Raw genomic sequence first — 15,125 nt, 5'->3', positions numbered from 1 at the left:
CTGAGAGTAAGCATCTTGCCCTTTTGCCTAAATCCTTCATAGAGAACTTCTTATAGGCAAGAACATCCTCCTTTAATTCCAGCAAGTACCAAACACCAAAACATCTCCTACTAAAACAAAGTCCAAAGTCCATCAATTGTCCCAAAATGCGCCCTAGCCTTTTCTCCCAGGGCTACGGGTTCCACAAAGTCCTTATGAGTTTCACACATTTCAAAGATTCAGGCACAAGTGTGTCTCAGTTCAAAATGCTCTGATATTTTTATTGAATCAGAGTCAAGCTTCCCATCTGGAGTCCTCCCCAGTAGTTGGCACCAGCAGGCACTGGGCACACAGAATCCCACAAGACTGAAAATTCACATTGCTTGCCATAAAGATTCGGTGTGGAGCTCAGTGACAGGTCACTGAGCCAGTGTGTAGAGGCCTTGGAGTTGATTAAAACTAAAGTCACTTGTTTGATTCAGTTCCTCCTATCAAGTTCTTCCACTTTATTGGTCTGTAATTTTTCTTTCCAAAAGATTTATTAGTTTGCCTTTGTTAACTTTTGTTCTCTAGTGTGGTTTCTGGGTTTAATCTTAGACAGTCTTTATTACTGTTGTAGTATTTGTCTTTTAATTTTTGTTACATTCAATTGTTTGTTTAATGGGAGGGGCCATGCTAGGATCTACAAGTGGAGGTCAGAATACAACTTGCAAGAGTCAGTTCTCTCCTTCCGTGATGGGTCAGGGATTGAACTCAAGTGGTCAGGCTGGGTAGCAAGCATCACTTTTACCTCCTGAGCCATCTAATCTGTCATACTCTTCTTGCTTCTTGCCCTGGGGATTTTTTTCATTCATTCCTCATAGAAGTGTTTAAAGTATGTGGTGGGCCCTTCATCCAAGGATGTCTTTCCTGTTTCCTGGAACGTGTGAGCATGTTCCTTCACATCATAGATGAGGATTACAGCATAGAAAGACTGCTAATGTGCAAAGCCTTTGGGTGAAGACGATCCAAGTTATCTAATGGACCTAGTCCAGTCAATAGGGACTGTCTTCTAGCACCTCTGAGCATGTTCCTGACCCAGCAGAAGCCAGGACAGAATGAGAAGTGTCAACAGCAAGTTATACAGATACTCTCTGCCAGGCTGACAAAGAACTAGAACAAAAGAGCAGACAGTGCCTAACCTGATAAAATGTCCAGCCTCTGACTCTGTGTGCCTCAGTTTCCTAATTTGTAATATGAGTACAGCAATAGTGTCTACTGGAGCACGAGGCAATCCTGAGCCTGAATTCCCCTCCCTGATGTATCTGCTTCACTGCACTGTTCTGACTGGCTCTTTCAGGATGGCATGACTTTGGGTCATAAAAGGACAGATGTCCAACCTAGCACAGTGGCGCAGACACAGAGATGAAAGGCAGCCTTGTTAAGAAGAGTCCAGGTGGCCTCGCACAGAAAACTGAGCAGGTGGGCCAGTGGCCAAGACTTAGACTTGTGTTTACATAGTATATCTAGCTCTCTCAGAAGAAGAATACATCCTAGCTAGCCTACTAATCCAAGGACAGAAGATACCCCTTCCAACAACCTTACACTGTGGACAGTGGAACGAACCACTGCAGAGAACTTAGCAGGCAGCCTCCCTCCACCTTGCCTTATGGTCCAGTTCAGAACCCCTGTCATCAACATTCCCCAGTACCCAGCTCTGTGACATCACAATCTTCTGCCCACACAGACAGCAGGTGACAGAAGCTTAAAGGTAAGAGAGGGGGTGAACTTTCCACACAAAAGGAATGACAATGTCCCCACACTCCTGTACACCAATGTACTTGCCACCAATGCAGACATTAGCTCTGGGGGCCTGTACCACTGTTTTCCCTTTTGGCTCCTGGCTTCCCACCTATGCTAGATGACCCCAAAGGATTCCCCAACCCTAGAAGCCTATTGGCTTGACCTAAACAGTGACCTTGTTTCACCTGGTCAATGTGGTGTGGGGTCTCTAAAGACATCAAGCTCACAGTCTATTGCAGACAAGACAAAGGGTCTTCTCTTTGGCCTCTACATCCAACTAAGAGGGATATAGGTGGTGCAAAAAAAAACAGGTCATATGTCCCTTGTGTCGCCATCTTTTGGTGACATATGTACTTACTGTGTACAAGATGCCATGCTAAGTACTTTGGAACTGCATGCCCCACAATCTTCACATCATTGGGCACAGGTTTTATCACCCCATTGCCCAGAGAGGTAAGCTGAGCTTCAAGAAAACTGCTCTAGATCCCACAGCTAGGTGTTATAGAAATTAATATCCTATATCCTCTTAAGTAAAAAGTGTGTATGCTTAACCAGGATGTTACTCTGAGTCTTCAGGTGGAGCCTTGCTATGAAAGTTCCCCACCATCAGTTTTCAGAGGACCATGTTCTGAAATGGAATGAGAGTAATGGAAGAGAAAGTGAAGCCACTGAAGTCCTGCTATTCCTCTTGGCTGTGACACCTGGACAAGTCACAATTCTAAGCCTGGGTTCCCCCTGAAAACAGTGGGATACAATCCTGCATCACATATACAGAAGAGACAAATGAAAAACAAGCCTCAGATGTCAAAGGACCTGCCCTAGATGATCAATGGACATCAGTATGCCTGGCACTGAGACTGATTCTCTTCCCATTAACTTGAATGGCAAAGACATAAATGAGGCTGGAGTAAAAACCCACTGGCCGAAGGAAGACTGGAAAGGATTGAGTGTCACTCAACAGAGAAGGTCCAGGCATTAATTCAACAAGGAGTAGACACCCACTCTTGCCCTGAGTTATGGTATGACCAGGGATCCAAAGGTCATGTTGATTTATCCCTGTCTCTGAGAGCAGAAACATCACTCCTGTTCACTGCAGGATTCTCAGGACTTCACGCAGGACTTGGCACCAGTAAATCCTCCATAAATATTTGTCTGCAAGTACCCATGGATTCTTTGCCTGCTTTTGCACAGGACCAGAGCAGGATAAATCCAAGTTCGCTCATCCCACCAATGTCCATGAAACTAGGCACAATGGGAGCCACACTCAGAATACCACAGGCCTTGGCAGAGGGCCTGAGCTCATACAAATGACTAAATTCTAGGTGAGGCTAGAATACAATAAAGCTGTGAGCAGTGGAACAAGGGTCCCGACAGTGAAAGAAGTAAGGTGAGCAGGCCAGACAGGGTTAGAGAAGGAAGCCTGTAAACAAAGGCTTGAAGTGCTAGGGAGGTTGGGAAGGGGGGAGCACTGCTCTGTGGACATTTGCTGACAGAACATGAAGCAGAACAAGAAGAGCAAGTGTTCCTGCCTGCTGGAACTGAGGGGAAGGGAAAGAGGAGGAGACAGCCCTGGTCAGATAGGTAAAGGCAAGGTGAAGGCACTTACTTCTCCAGAGGAGACCCAGGGAAGGACAGGTTCTTACCCTGTGTGGTGCAGGAGGCTGCTCTATTTTGTTTTTTCTATTGTCATGAGAAACAAGCACAAGCAAAAGCAATATGGGGAGAAAACAGTTTATTTTAGTTTACAGATTTACATTTCATCCTCAAGGGAAATCAAGGTAGGAGGGCCTCTTCGGGGACAACTGAAGCCAGAAATATGGAGAGCTGCTGCTTACTGGATTGCTTCCCCCCACTTTAGTTGGGCTAGCTTTCTTTCACAATCCAGGATCACCTCTCCAAGGGTGGCACTGCACACACATTTGCTGGACCCTCCTACACCAACTATCAGTCAAGAAAATGCCCCAACAGTTGGCCTGCAGGCCAGTCTGATGGGAACGATTCCTTAATGTTCTGTGTTCCCAAGTATGTCAAATTGACAGCCATCACTGGAGGTACTAGCAGGTTGTGTGGACAGAAGTGACATACTCTGACTCATTCAAAGAAAACCAACTGGAAGGAGCAAGAGCAGTCAATGCAGTAACCCAGGGAGTGAGGTGAGAGGGGTAGGGGGACGGGAAAGGTAGGTGAGAAGCCAGAGCCAGAGCCCAGCAGTGATACCAGAGAATAGACCTAGTGTGCTGTGATTGACATTCAACAACTACATCAGAAATTTCCAAAGTGGATCCTGTGAGATCATGGGCCTGCCCCTTTAAGATTCTGGTCACCCAGAGGCCACATCCCATGGCTTGAAATCAGGACTGACCACCCCTACACTCTCAATCTCCACCCCTTACCTCCATCACTGTGGAAACAGAGAATTAAGAAGTCCCACTGTGCCTAATAGCCTCTAATTTCTAGTCTTGCCTGCTACCTGGTACCTCAATGTGTTTTGTCACATAGGCATAGACTATGTTGACTTCACTTTCACACAGTGTGAACCTTCCTGCTACCCCCAAAAGGATAGAAAGTCAGTTATTGGACTTTTCCCTGAATTGTCTCTGGGCCTCCCTGCATCACATTGTCCATGGTGGTGCGCTCTCTCTCTCTCTCTCTCTCTCTCTCTCTCTCTCTCTCTCTCTCTCTCTCTCTCTCTCTCTCTCTGATATTGTTCTCAATGGAGCTTCTTCCCAGGTTTTAAAGGGAAGCCTCTCTCTCTCTCCCTTTAAAGACCTATCATGCAGTATCTGACAGAATCTCTGTGCCTTTCTAATGTTCTCCCACATCAAGGCTCAATAGTAGACCACATGGTCTTGAAGCCATCTCTCCTAATACAGTCAATTCATGAAGGCATTTTCACGCCAGTTCTTTTCCTAAACCAGCCAACCTGTCTGTCATCCTTTTTCTCTAACACAGCTTATTCACAGACAAGAGGGATCTAGAACAGGACATGACAGAGAGAGGGGAGACTGAAAATAAGCTAGATTTACAACCTTGGGACATCAGAGCCTTGGGAAGATGATATAGTTAACCAGCTATGTTGCTGGTGTGACCCTTAGTTCAGAGACAGGGATGAGCTAGCCCTCAGACACATAGCAATTAACAGTGAGGCAAGGACTCTGTGAGCTTCACAATCCTGCTCCCTTGAACCTAGGCCCAATTGGAATAAAATGAAATGAAGGAGGGCATGAGAAAAGGGGACAGTGGGCAGAGGGACTGATCATGAACACCCATTGTCACCACCACAGCTTCAATGGACAAGGAAACTGGTGTTCCTCCGGATTAAACTGTTTTTCTTGCTTTTCTGATGAGAAATGAAGTCTCAGATACCACAGGCCCACCCAGTGCACACCCTTCAAAAGCAGGAGATAACTCTCCTAAAAACCTGTGCACACTCAGCATGCACTAAAGTTCTCTGTCCTCTGATCTGGCAAAATGAACAGACACGTGTCACCTAGAGTCCTGGCTCATTCAGGAAAGAGCCCAGCCAGTGAGCTGTAAGAAACACCACCCCCATCACCACCCGCTGACTGAAGGAGGAGCACCAGGGTACAGTCTTGTCACCCTTCTACAGACAGGTGAACTTTGGACAGTGAAGAAGGGTGACCGGCCCTCAGAGTGGAGGAACTGGACAGTTGGAGTTGCTTCAGGAGGCCACAGGAAACCAAAGAGCCCAGGTGCCAGTGGCTGGGTGGGGGCACCAGTGTGACCCACTGCTTAAACAACAATGGGCTTCTGGAGTTGGAGCTGCACAGCCAGGTACCCAATACCTTTTCCTCTTTCCAACACCGCCAAAGCATGGCATCCAACATCTTCTGTTGCTGTTACAAGGCCAGTGATTCAACTAGCAACAGTGCCAGTCACCTCTCTACAAGAGTGGCCCAACAGAATCACCCACTGTGGGGCAGATGCTTCATAACACCAGACAGAAGAACTGGTAAGCTTGAAGAAAGCTCGAAAACCCTGGGTAAATCTCATAACTGAGAATGGCAGGTGTTAGAACCAGATCCCTGCCAGGCTCTACCTGTCCTGGAACATGTAACCATGACACCCCCACTAAGAGAACCGTGACAACGGGTCACATAGCATAAAAACCTAGAGTTCTCCATGTTAATGAGGGATCTAGATAGGCTCTGAGATTTTAGCCAATGAGTTTCCCTTCCTGGGCATCACTTCCTACAAAAGGTATTTAATCCCTGGTTCACCCTGTGTGAGATGTAGTCATTCACATATGCCATGAATAAAGCAGTTTGGACAAGCAAGGACTATCTTCCATGAAGGATCACCACAGGGGAGGCCTTCATTGTAAAGAGCCTGACCTAAACTCCCAAAGACCTCTCTTCCAGGCCCTCTGTACTTTTGGCACTCACTTGGAACCAAACTGGACCCCCCTCCCATCCTGGGCTCAGCCATCCCTTCCTGACTGATGCATAGGGGAAGCATGGACCTGTTCCCAACCCCTCATGCTCCCCTCACGCTCCCCTCACAGTCTGGGTACACAGGAGACTGAGAACTACAGCATCTGTCTCGGAACCCTCTGTTTCTCACCCAGGAGAACATAGCCTAAGACTCCTATCTTGAACTGCATTTTGCCTTCCCTAAAGGCATGCCAGTAGCACTTCAGAATCCCAGCTGGGAGGCAGACACGCAGCCTGGCAACCAACGATCCTTCAGTAGGTCCACATGTAGGACAGTGGGCACAAGTCTGAGTTACTTCTGGGGAATTCAGTCTTCCTGGCCACTTCTTGCTAGGACTTCTTACTAAGTTTCTTTGAGACTTTGTGGGCACAGAAGGGAATTAGTTACACAAACCTGAAACTAAACTATCTACAGACTAAAGTGGGTGTTTGATATTAGCTATTGGGTCATCTTAATCAAGATCCCTGACTACCATCCGACTGAAAACTTTGAAATCTGCTACTTTGGGAACTTGAGTGTGATGCTGACAGCCTTCTTTCTCTACAAAGTGGAAATGACATCTACTGTACAGGCTGTTGGAAGGTAAACACATAAGCACTAGACTGTGGTCTGTAAAAGTATCTTTTATTCACCTGATGCAACTGTCTTCTCGGAGACCTCTCTCTGACTTAGGCTTAGTCCTGGATGCATCTAGCCTCCATAGAATCTTATCAAGGTCTAGAATGTTTTCAGCCTCTGAGACTTAATGCTGAATAAGCTCACCCTTTCAACCTTTTTCTGAATTCTGGCTAGATGGTCAACTCAGCTGTTCTAGCACAAAACTCCTCTTCATTCAGACTGATCAAACTTGACTAAATTTCTCTGCTTGGCTTCATACTAACTCTGGCAATCTGTTCTAATCTTCTGGTTCTTTCTCATTCTCTGGCTTGTTCTGTCTTTACCTGTGTCTAGCTTGCTCTCTTGACACAACCTGTCAATTGTCCAGGTAAAACTATGTTCTCCCACCCTCCACTGTTCCCTCTTAAGTAGCTCCTCTTTTTCTCTTTGTTCTTGTGAGAGTTGGGCATACCCTATTTTGTCAAATCTTTCTCTAATGTGTCACTTTGTCTGCCATTCAATTAGACATCACTTTCAAACATGGGTACTTCCTTCTACAAACTAACTTTACCTTCATTGTTTGGGATTAAAGATGTGTACTAAATGCATGTCTGTGATCCAACCAGAGGAAATAGAGGATTAAAGATTGCTGAACTAAATCCCTCTACAGTAGACCAAACAGCAAAGGCACAAGCTATTTGCGTATATATTAGTCAAAATCAGTTCGGTTACACTGTGGTAACAAGCCATCAAATCTCAAGTGTTTCACATAATTTGGGATCATTTTTTAATTCAAACCAGCAGAGTTTAATGTTTTTGTTTGAGGAATTGTTTTATTTGAAATGGGGTATCATGAAGCCTAGGCTAGCCTGAGAATCACTATTTAGCTGAGGCTTGACTTTATTAGCGTGCTTTCTATTATTGTGATAAAGACCATGGCAAAAGCAAGTTGGAGAGGAAAGAGTTTATCTCAGCCCACCGCTTACAGTCCATCACTCAGGGAAGTCAGGGCAGGAATTGGAGGCAGGAACCTGGAGATAGGAACTGAAGCTGAGTCTATGGAGGAGTGCTGCTCATTGACTTGCTCTCCATGGCTTGCTCAGTCTGTTTTCTTATACAGTCCTGGACCACCTGCCCAGCAGTGGCACTAGTGCCACTGGTTGGGTCCTCCCATATCAATCAGTAACCAAGAAAACATCCTACAGATTTGCTGACAGGCCAACCTTATGGAGGCATTTCCTTAGTTAAGATTCCCTCTCTCTAAATAACGGTAGCTTGTGTCAACTTGACAGAAACTAAGTAAGAAGATCACCTGGAACTTCTGATCCCCCTGCCTTCATCTCCATGTGTTAAGATTACAGATATGCACGTCATACCCATTTAATGCAATGGTGGTGGTTGAACCCAGGTCTTCCTGCATGCTAAGCAAGCACTCTACTAACTAAGCTGGGGCGTGATTATCCATAATAAAAGCTCTATCCAAGATGTTTGCTCCTCCATTCTTTCAGGTATGAACAGAAATGCTCCTCAAAGGGGTATTCAAAGGAGACACTCATTCAACCTCTCAAACAACTGGATTAAGCTATGCAGCCTCAGGAGACCCTGAAGGTTCTAGAGGCAGCAGGCCATGGTCTCTGAGCTGTGCAGCTGCTGGAGGGTCTCCATGAGGATGAAGAAGGCAGTGGACAGGAGTCATGAAGACTGATTCAGAAACTCCACCGCAAGGAGGGAAGAGGTCTGAGCCATCCCTGTGCCACCAGCACGAGTCACCCCAGCTCCTGACAGCCAGGGAGGGGGGCTGCCTGCAATTAAAGTCCTTGTTTGCATCAGAGGATGTGTCTCTCCTCTTCGACCACTTCTCACCCTACTTCTGAGAGGCCCATAGATGTGGAATAAGTTTGACCTGCCATCTTTTGTAGGTTTACTATTCTACAACATTTAAGTTCCTCTCAAATACCCAGGAGAGCAACATAGTTGGGCAGATGGATACCACTGTAAACATCTCAAGCCAGAGGGCACGATTCCATTCACATACTGTGAGACCCATCTGTGCTCAAGACCACATTGAACAGTGCTGCTGATCATGGAGAACCCCGTCAGCAGCCCCAGCACACTGTCAAATGCAGGAGAGCCCCAGTGGCTTCCTTCTCAAACAATACAATAGGGTAACTGTGGAAGCAAAGGAAGAAAGAACATTTTAGCCCTGACCTTGGGGTTCAGTGAAGGCTTCTTGGAGGAGTCAGTACTGGGAGTCTCTGAAAGCTGAAAGGGAACTGGGCAATCCAAGAAGAAACCAAATCAGAAAAATCTGGGGAACAGACCTGGGAAGGGTACAAGGGTCAGAAGCTTCAATGTCTGTATTGACTCAAGTAAAAGCCTGCACCAGGGTGTGGTGGTAGGAGAAATAGCCAGGCAACAAAAGCTTTGTGTCCAAGAATGCCCTGAAGGTGATGAGGGGCCAGAGCTGCAGAGGGACCCAGCCAGGTGGATGGTTTTTTACAGTAGTGGGTGTCTGTCCCTTCAGTCTCTTGCAATAGTAGATCATAAACAGATGGTGCAGACGCATGCAACAGGAATATGTGGGCTGCCCGTGATCCTGGGGTCGGGAGAGTGAGAGTGAGCACCAACAGACACAGTGGCTAGGGGTGCACTTCCTTATACTAGGCTCCTTCTCACTGTGTCCTCACGTGACAGAAGGGACAAAGAGTCCCTTGAGCTTTTATAAGGGCACTAATCCTAACCCCTTCTCAAAGGGCCCCCAACAACTATGTCACTAATGGAGTTAGGACTTGAACATGAAGCTGGGATAAGGCCCAGCAGATGGTAACAAGATGAATAGGAAGTCAATACCCTGCATTCGCACACCCGGCGCTTGTCCCGTTTTGAGAGGCAGATAAAGGAACGTACTGTTTGTGTCACTCAACTGTGTTCACATCTACGCTGAAAATTGTATGGTGTTTCTCAATGCTATAACAAAATGCCTGACACAGGCAGCAGAAAGGGGTTATCTTGACATAAGAGCCCATCGCACCAGTACCAGGATGAGGCAGCTAGCCACTGCATCCACAGGATGGGGACAAGGTGAAGGCTGGTCCTTGGCTCACTTGTATTTACCATATTTAGTCGACAAGCTCAGACCCTGGGATGCTACTGCTCACATTCATGGTGGGTCTTCCCTCCTCCTTTGAATGGACCAAGCGTGTGTTTCCCTGGTGCCTCTAAATCCATCAAATTATAGGTAGAGATTAACCATCACAGGAAGCCAGGCACTCTGCAGTGTGAATGGTGGGTTTGAGTGCAGTCATGCAAAGGACATGGAAAGCCTGACTTCAGCCCCCCTGTGCTGGGCACCCCTCTACGTGCTCTAAGATAGCAGTTCAGTCCATACAATAAGCCAACAAGGTTGGCAAACTACCCAGGTTTTACATCCTAGCAAACTGGCCTAGAGGGAGTAAATTATAGCTTGAAGTTTGCTGATAGTGAGTGGCAGGCTGAGATTCAGACTCTTAATCCCTCCAGTCATGTTGCCCCCATCAATGAGAGGATGACATCCAGACATTATTCTTGTCCCCAGATTGACTGCTCACTGCCTGCCTTCAAAAATGGAGCTGTGAGTTTTTAACAATTTTTTTTGTTGACAGTTGGTGCAATGACCTTTGCTTTGTCAACAGCTGAAGCTGGATATACTGAAGGAAAGGACTTGCTTTCCTGGTTCCAGAATGGTTGCTTGCTTTGTGGGTTCTTGCAACTTCTCCTGCTTTCAGGATGCTTCATCTTGGATGACCTATTGGGTCGGGGTTTGGCAACAAATGGGAACTGAAGACACTGGGCAAACATTTCTCCTTGTGTCCCTTACAAGTGGAGCCTCTCCAATGAAAAATCTTCCAGTAATGGTACCCAAGAAGGCATGTTTCTAAAGCATCCTGCCAATAAATTTCTCTGTCACAACAAAGGCTCTGGCTCCGGCTCCCAATTCTAGGTCTGTGATTTGGCCCTCACTCCTCAATCCTCTATCTGCTGCTCATGCATTCAAGATGTCTAGCACTACTCCTTCCTTACCACCATCTTTTCCTGGTGCTGACAGTTATTAACACTACAAGATCCCACATTCAAACTACTGTGTGGTATTAGACCTAACTAACACAGAAATAAATCCAGAGGCTGCCCCAACAGATGGGAAAACCTCACAGGCATGATCTGGGACAACAGCAGCACAGGAAGCTGGAGGAGCAGCCCAGGTCACCATGTTTCTTGGCTATATCTGACCAATTCTAACTCAGACCATGTGGGAAGGAGAAACAGAATGAGGTTCACATAGTGTTGGCATCAAGTTGACAAGATATTATTTAACTCTTAGAGGATTCTATGGGGGAAAGGAGGATGGAGGGGAGGACCACTGAAGAGGAGGATGGAGAGAGAAGGAGAAAGATGGATGAAAGAAGACAAGGAGAAAGACGAATGCCAACAATGTGAGAGTGAGGAATGGTGATATGGGCTTGTAATCCCAGTATTCCTGACACAGGAGGGGGCGATTTATAGACCAGTTTGGGGTATATAGCAAGGCCCTACCCAAAACAAGCAGGGATGTAGGGAATATTTAGAAGACAAACCAGAATAACAGCTGTAGAGAGTGTAAGTCATCGGTTTATGACCTGTGGGGAGAGCTAGCAGCTGTCTGTGGTATAGTCCACTCCCTGCGCCTCAGTGAGGACCAGCTTCCTCTTCCTCTACAGTTCTCATGATCAATCCCCTGGATCCATCCAACCAGTGGTGAGAGGCATTCTGCACCATTTCATTTCCCAGGCCATGCTTTCTCCTTTCCTCAGCACACCTCAGACCCTGTTTCTGACTTGCATCCTGCAACGGATGGTGGGTGCTCTGAACAACAAAGAAACTTGTTTCAGTTGAGAAGCCCCTCCACAGAAGGCATGTGAAAAGGTGTTCATCCTGTGATTCTGCCAAAGGGCCCTTAGCATGAGTGCTGTACATTTTTGGATTTTTCAAATAACAGTAAAAAGATTCATGGAAGTCAGAAAAGCCTGATCTATCCGATTATGGGAAAGCAACCTAAACTTGACCAAATCTCCTCACTCACAGCAGCGTACAAAGGAAGTTTCCCAACCAGGAAGCAAAACCAGGATATTCCCTCCTTCTGTCCTCCTTTGGCTTTATCCTGGGACTCCTCCTAGCTAACTCCTTAAGAAAGGAAATGGGAGGTACATAATGGGGCTGGGGATTTAGCTCAGTGGTAGAGCACTTACCTAGGAAGCGCAAGGCCCTGGGTTCGGTCCCCAGCTCCGAAAAAAAAAAAAAAAGAAAGGAAATGGGAGGTACATAAATCCTTGTTTACAGGTGGCCAAAATGGTGATGTAGAAAACGCCCAAGTAACTAACAGGGAAGCTCCAAGAATGAAGAAATCCCTGTGGCAAGCTTGTACCATAAGGCAGTAAGAGCCACAAACCCGGAGAGATATCTGCAAGCACAACACTGAGTAAAAGGACCGTGGCTTGAAGTATATAAAGAACTACGAGGATTAAACAACATGAAAACAACCCATTTTAAGAGGAGCCTAAGTTCTTTACAGGCATTCCACTGAAAGACACGCAGGTGATAAACAAGCCCATCCCATGAATATATGCCTCAACGCTGTGTGTCTGTGGAAAAATGGAAGCTAGAACAAGAAGCCAGAACACCATACCTGTCAATATGGCCAAGACTTGGAAACCAACACCACCAAATGCTGCCAAAGAAACAGAACAAGAACTCTTACCCACAGCTACCAGTGATGCAGAATGGCTTAGGAAACACAAAAGTCAGCTTAACAGCTTCTTACTAAACTAATTATACTTTTGTTACAAAATTCAACAACCAGCCATTGTTTAATCCTAGCACTCAGGAGGCAGGGACAGGCAAATCTCTGGGTTCAAGGCCAGCCTGATCTACAAAGGCAGCTCCTGGACAGCCAAGGATACAAGGAGAAACTATGTCTCAAAAAACTAAGATAGATAGATAGATAGATAGATAGATAGATAGATAGATAGATAGATAGATAGATCCTTGAGAGCCAGAAAGTTAAAATGCTGTGTGGATGTTTCTAATAGCTTTTATTCATAATTATCAAAACCCATGAGTGCCCTTAAGTAGGCAAGTGGGTGGAGGAGCATGTCCAGAAAACAGAAAATAAATCAGTTGGGTGTGGCATTTAATCCCAGCACTCAGGAGGCAGAGGCAGGTGACCTTCTGTGAGTTTGAGGCCAGCCTAGTCTACATAGTGAGGCCATCCAGGATTACAAGAGCCAGTCATCTCTATTCTTGGCCACTGTTTTAAAATAATATATAGTTTAACATTTTCATACATAATCTACATACTGTTAGACTCACCATTTTGAAATGACCCATTACATGATCATACAGCAGCCACTCCCCATCCTCCCTCTCAGCCTCTGACAAACATCAATGCACTTTCTGTCTTTGGATTTTCCCATGCTGGATATCTCATGTCTGGAATAATGCAGTGAGCCGTATTTTTGTTGTGTAGCATGTTTGCAGGGTTTATCCATGCTGTGATATGCATCAAAGTTGTTCCTTTGATGGCTGAGTAGTAGTACTCTGCACACTTGATGCCACATTTTGTTTGTTTTTTCTTTTTTTTCGGAGCTGGGGACCGAACTCAGAGCCTTGCGCATGCTAGGCAAGTGCTCTACCACTGAGCTAAATCCCCAACCCCTGATGCCACATTTTGTATCTTTGCCTTCTGTGTTGCTTGTACTCTAGCTATGAAGAGTAATGCTGTTGTAAATAATCTTGTACACTTTTATATAGATGGGTATTTCCTAATAGCCTATATTTGATATTCATTTCTATCAAGTTTTGCTTTTGTAAAAGGCTTTTTATTTACCTGTGTGTTTGTGTATATGCCACATGTGGCCAGAAGAGGGTGTTGGATCCCTTGGGGTTAGAGTACGAAGCAGTTAAGAGGCTTGTGAGTCACCTGATATGGGTGCAGGAACCATATTGGAGTGCTCTGAAAGCCAAGGGGAGTTTTCAAGTTTCTTTCTTGATGTTTATATAAATTTAAGGATGCTGCAACTTCTCCACAAGTTGTACCTTTTGACCTTGTGAAGCATCACCCTTTATGTCTCCAAAGTTTTTGTCTTTATTTTGGTAGATGACATTTCTATAGCCATTTTAGTTCAAGGCAAACTGAGAAAACAGTGATTTCTTGAGTACCCTGTGTTGAGCAGCACAACCTGAGGACCGAAATTTGAAATTTTTTTTGTTTGATTTTTTTTATATTTATGGGTGTTTTGCCTGTATTATTTCTGTGCACCACTTGCATGCCTGATACCCATTGAGTCCAGAAAAGGGTGTCAGATCCTCCGTCTGGAACTGGAGTTACAGATAGTTGTTAGTGACCAAATGGGCCCAGCACCCATGATTCAAAAGCCAGGCATAGTGCAATAGGAGGAAATAGGATTGCTGGACCTTGCTGACTCACCAAGCTCTAACTAAATTCTGTGAGAGACCTAGTCTCAAGGGAATATGGAAGAGAATGAGAAAGCAGGACACTTGATGTCCCCTTCTGACTCTGATACTCATATGCACAGGAACATCCACCCTATCACATACATGCACACACATACACACCATGTTGTCAGAAGTCAAGACGGGTAGGGATGTAGCTCAGGTGGTAGGGTGCTTGCCTAGCATGAAGAAGACCCAGTTTCACCCCAGCACTGCTCGCACAGATAATCTTGGCATCTAGAAAGTTAGAGCACAATTAGGAATTCAAGGTCATCCTCAGCTACACAGACAGTGTGAGACCACCTCTCAGTTAAATGAAACCCTAACTTTAAAAATATAGAGAGAGAAATAAATGCAAACTCTACAAGTCATGGCTGGAGTTTTCTCTTACTGGTCACAGGCAGAACAAACTAACTTAAATAACCTGTTAAAAACGTGTGTTTGTGTTGGTGTAGAAAACCATCTGGCAGCTACTAAGAGGAAAAGAGGCATCACTGAGGCCAGGATGTGGCTCAGAGACAGCATGTGCTCGGTACTTGTACGTCCAAGAGGCCTGACTTTGAGCCCTAGCAACACGGAGAGATGAAATGAAGCCTCTCAGTGGCTGAATCCACCAGGAGACAAACAGGCCTGGCAGGTTTTGTAACAATGGCTCCATCCGTCCCCTCATTACACAACCCTGTCCTGACAGATGAGGAAGTGAGAGACGCAGAGAAGGCTAGCATCTGACCCAAGGTCATCAGCTTGCTCCCAGCCTCCCTTCGCCACAACATGGTCCCTTACGGAAC

General features: G+C 45.8%; 1 long non-coding RNA gene across 1 annotated transcript; it reads left to right on the top strand.

The window, feature by feature from the left end:
* The first annotated feature begins 243 nt into the window (after positions 1-243).
* LOC102553131 (uncharacterized) lies at positions 244-8,644 on the top strand. Its single transcript, XR_354069.5, has 3 exons — positions 244-1,729; positions 2,338-5,734; positions 8,322-8,644. It is a non-coding gene; the product is annotated as an uncharacterized LOC102553131 (long non-coding RNA).
* The last annotated feature ends 6,481 nt before the right edge of the window (positions 8,645-15,125 follow it).

The sequence above is a fragment of the Rattus norvegicus genome, chromosome 5 (genome assembly GCF_036323735.1).
Source record: "Rattus norvegicus strain BN/NHsdMcwi chromosome 5, GRCr8, whole genome shotgun sequence".
Lineage (NCBI taxonomy): Eukaryota > Metazoa > Chordata > Mammalia > Rodentia > Muridae > Rattus > Rattus norvegicus.
Note: the sequence above shows the minus strand (reverse complement) of the source record. Positions and strands in the feature narration are given on the sequence as shown.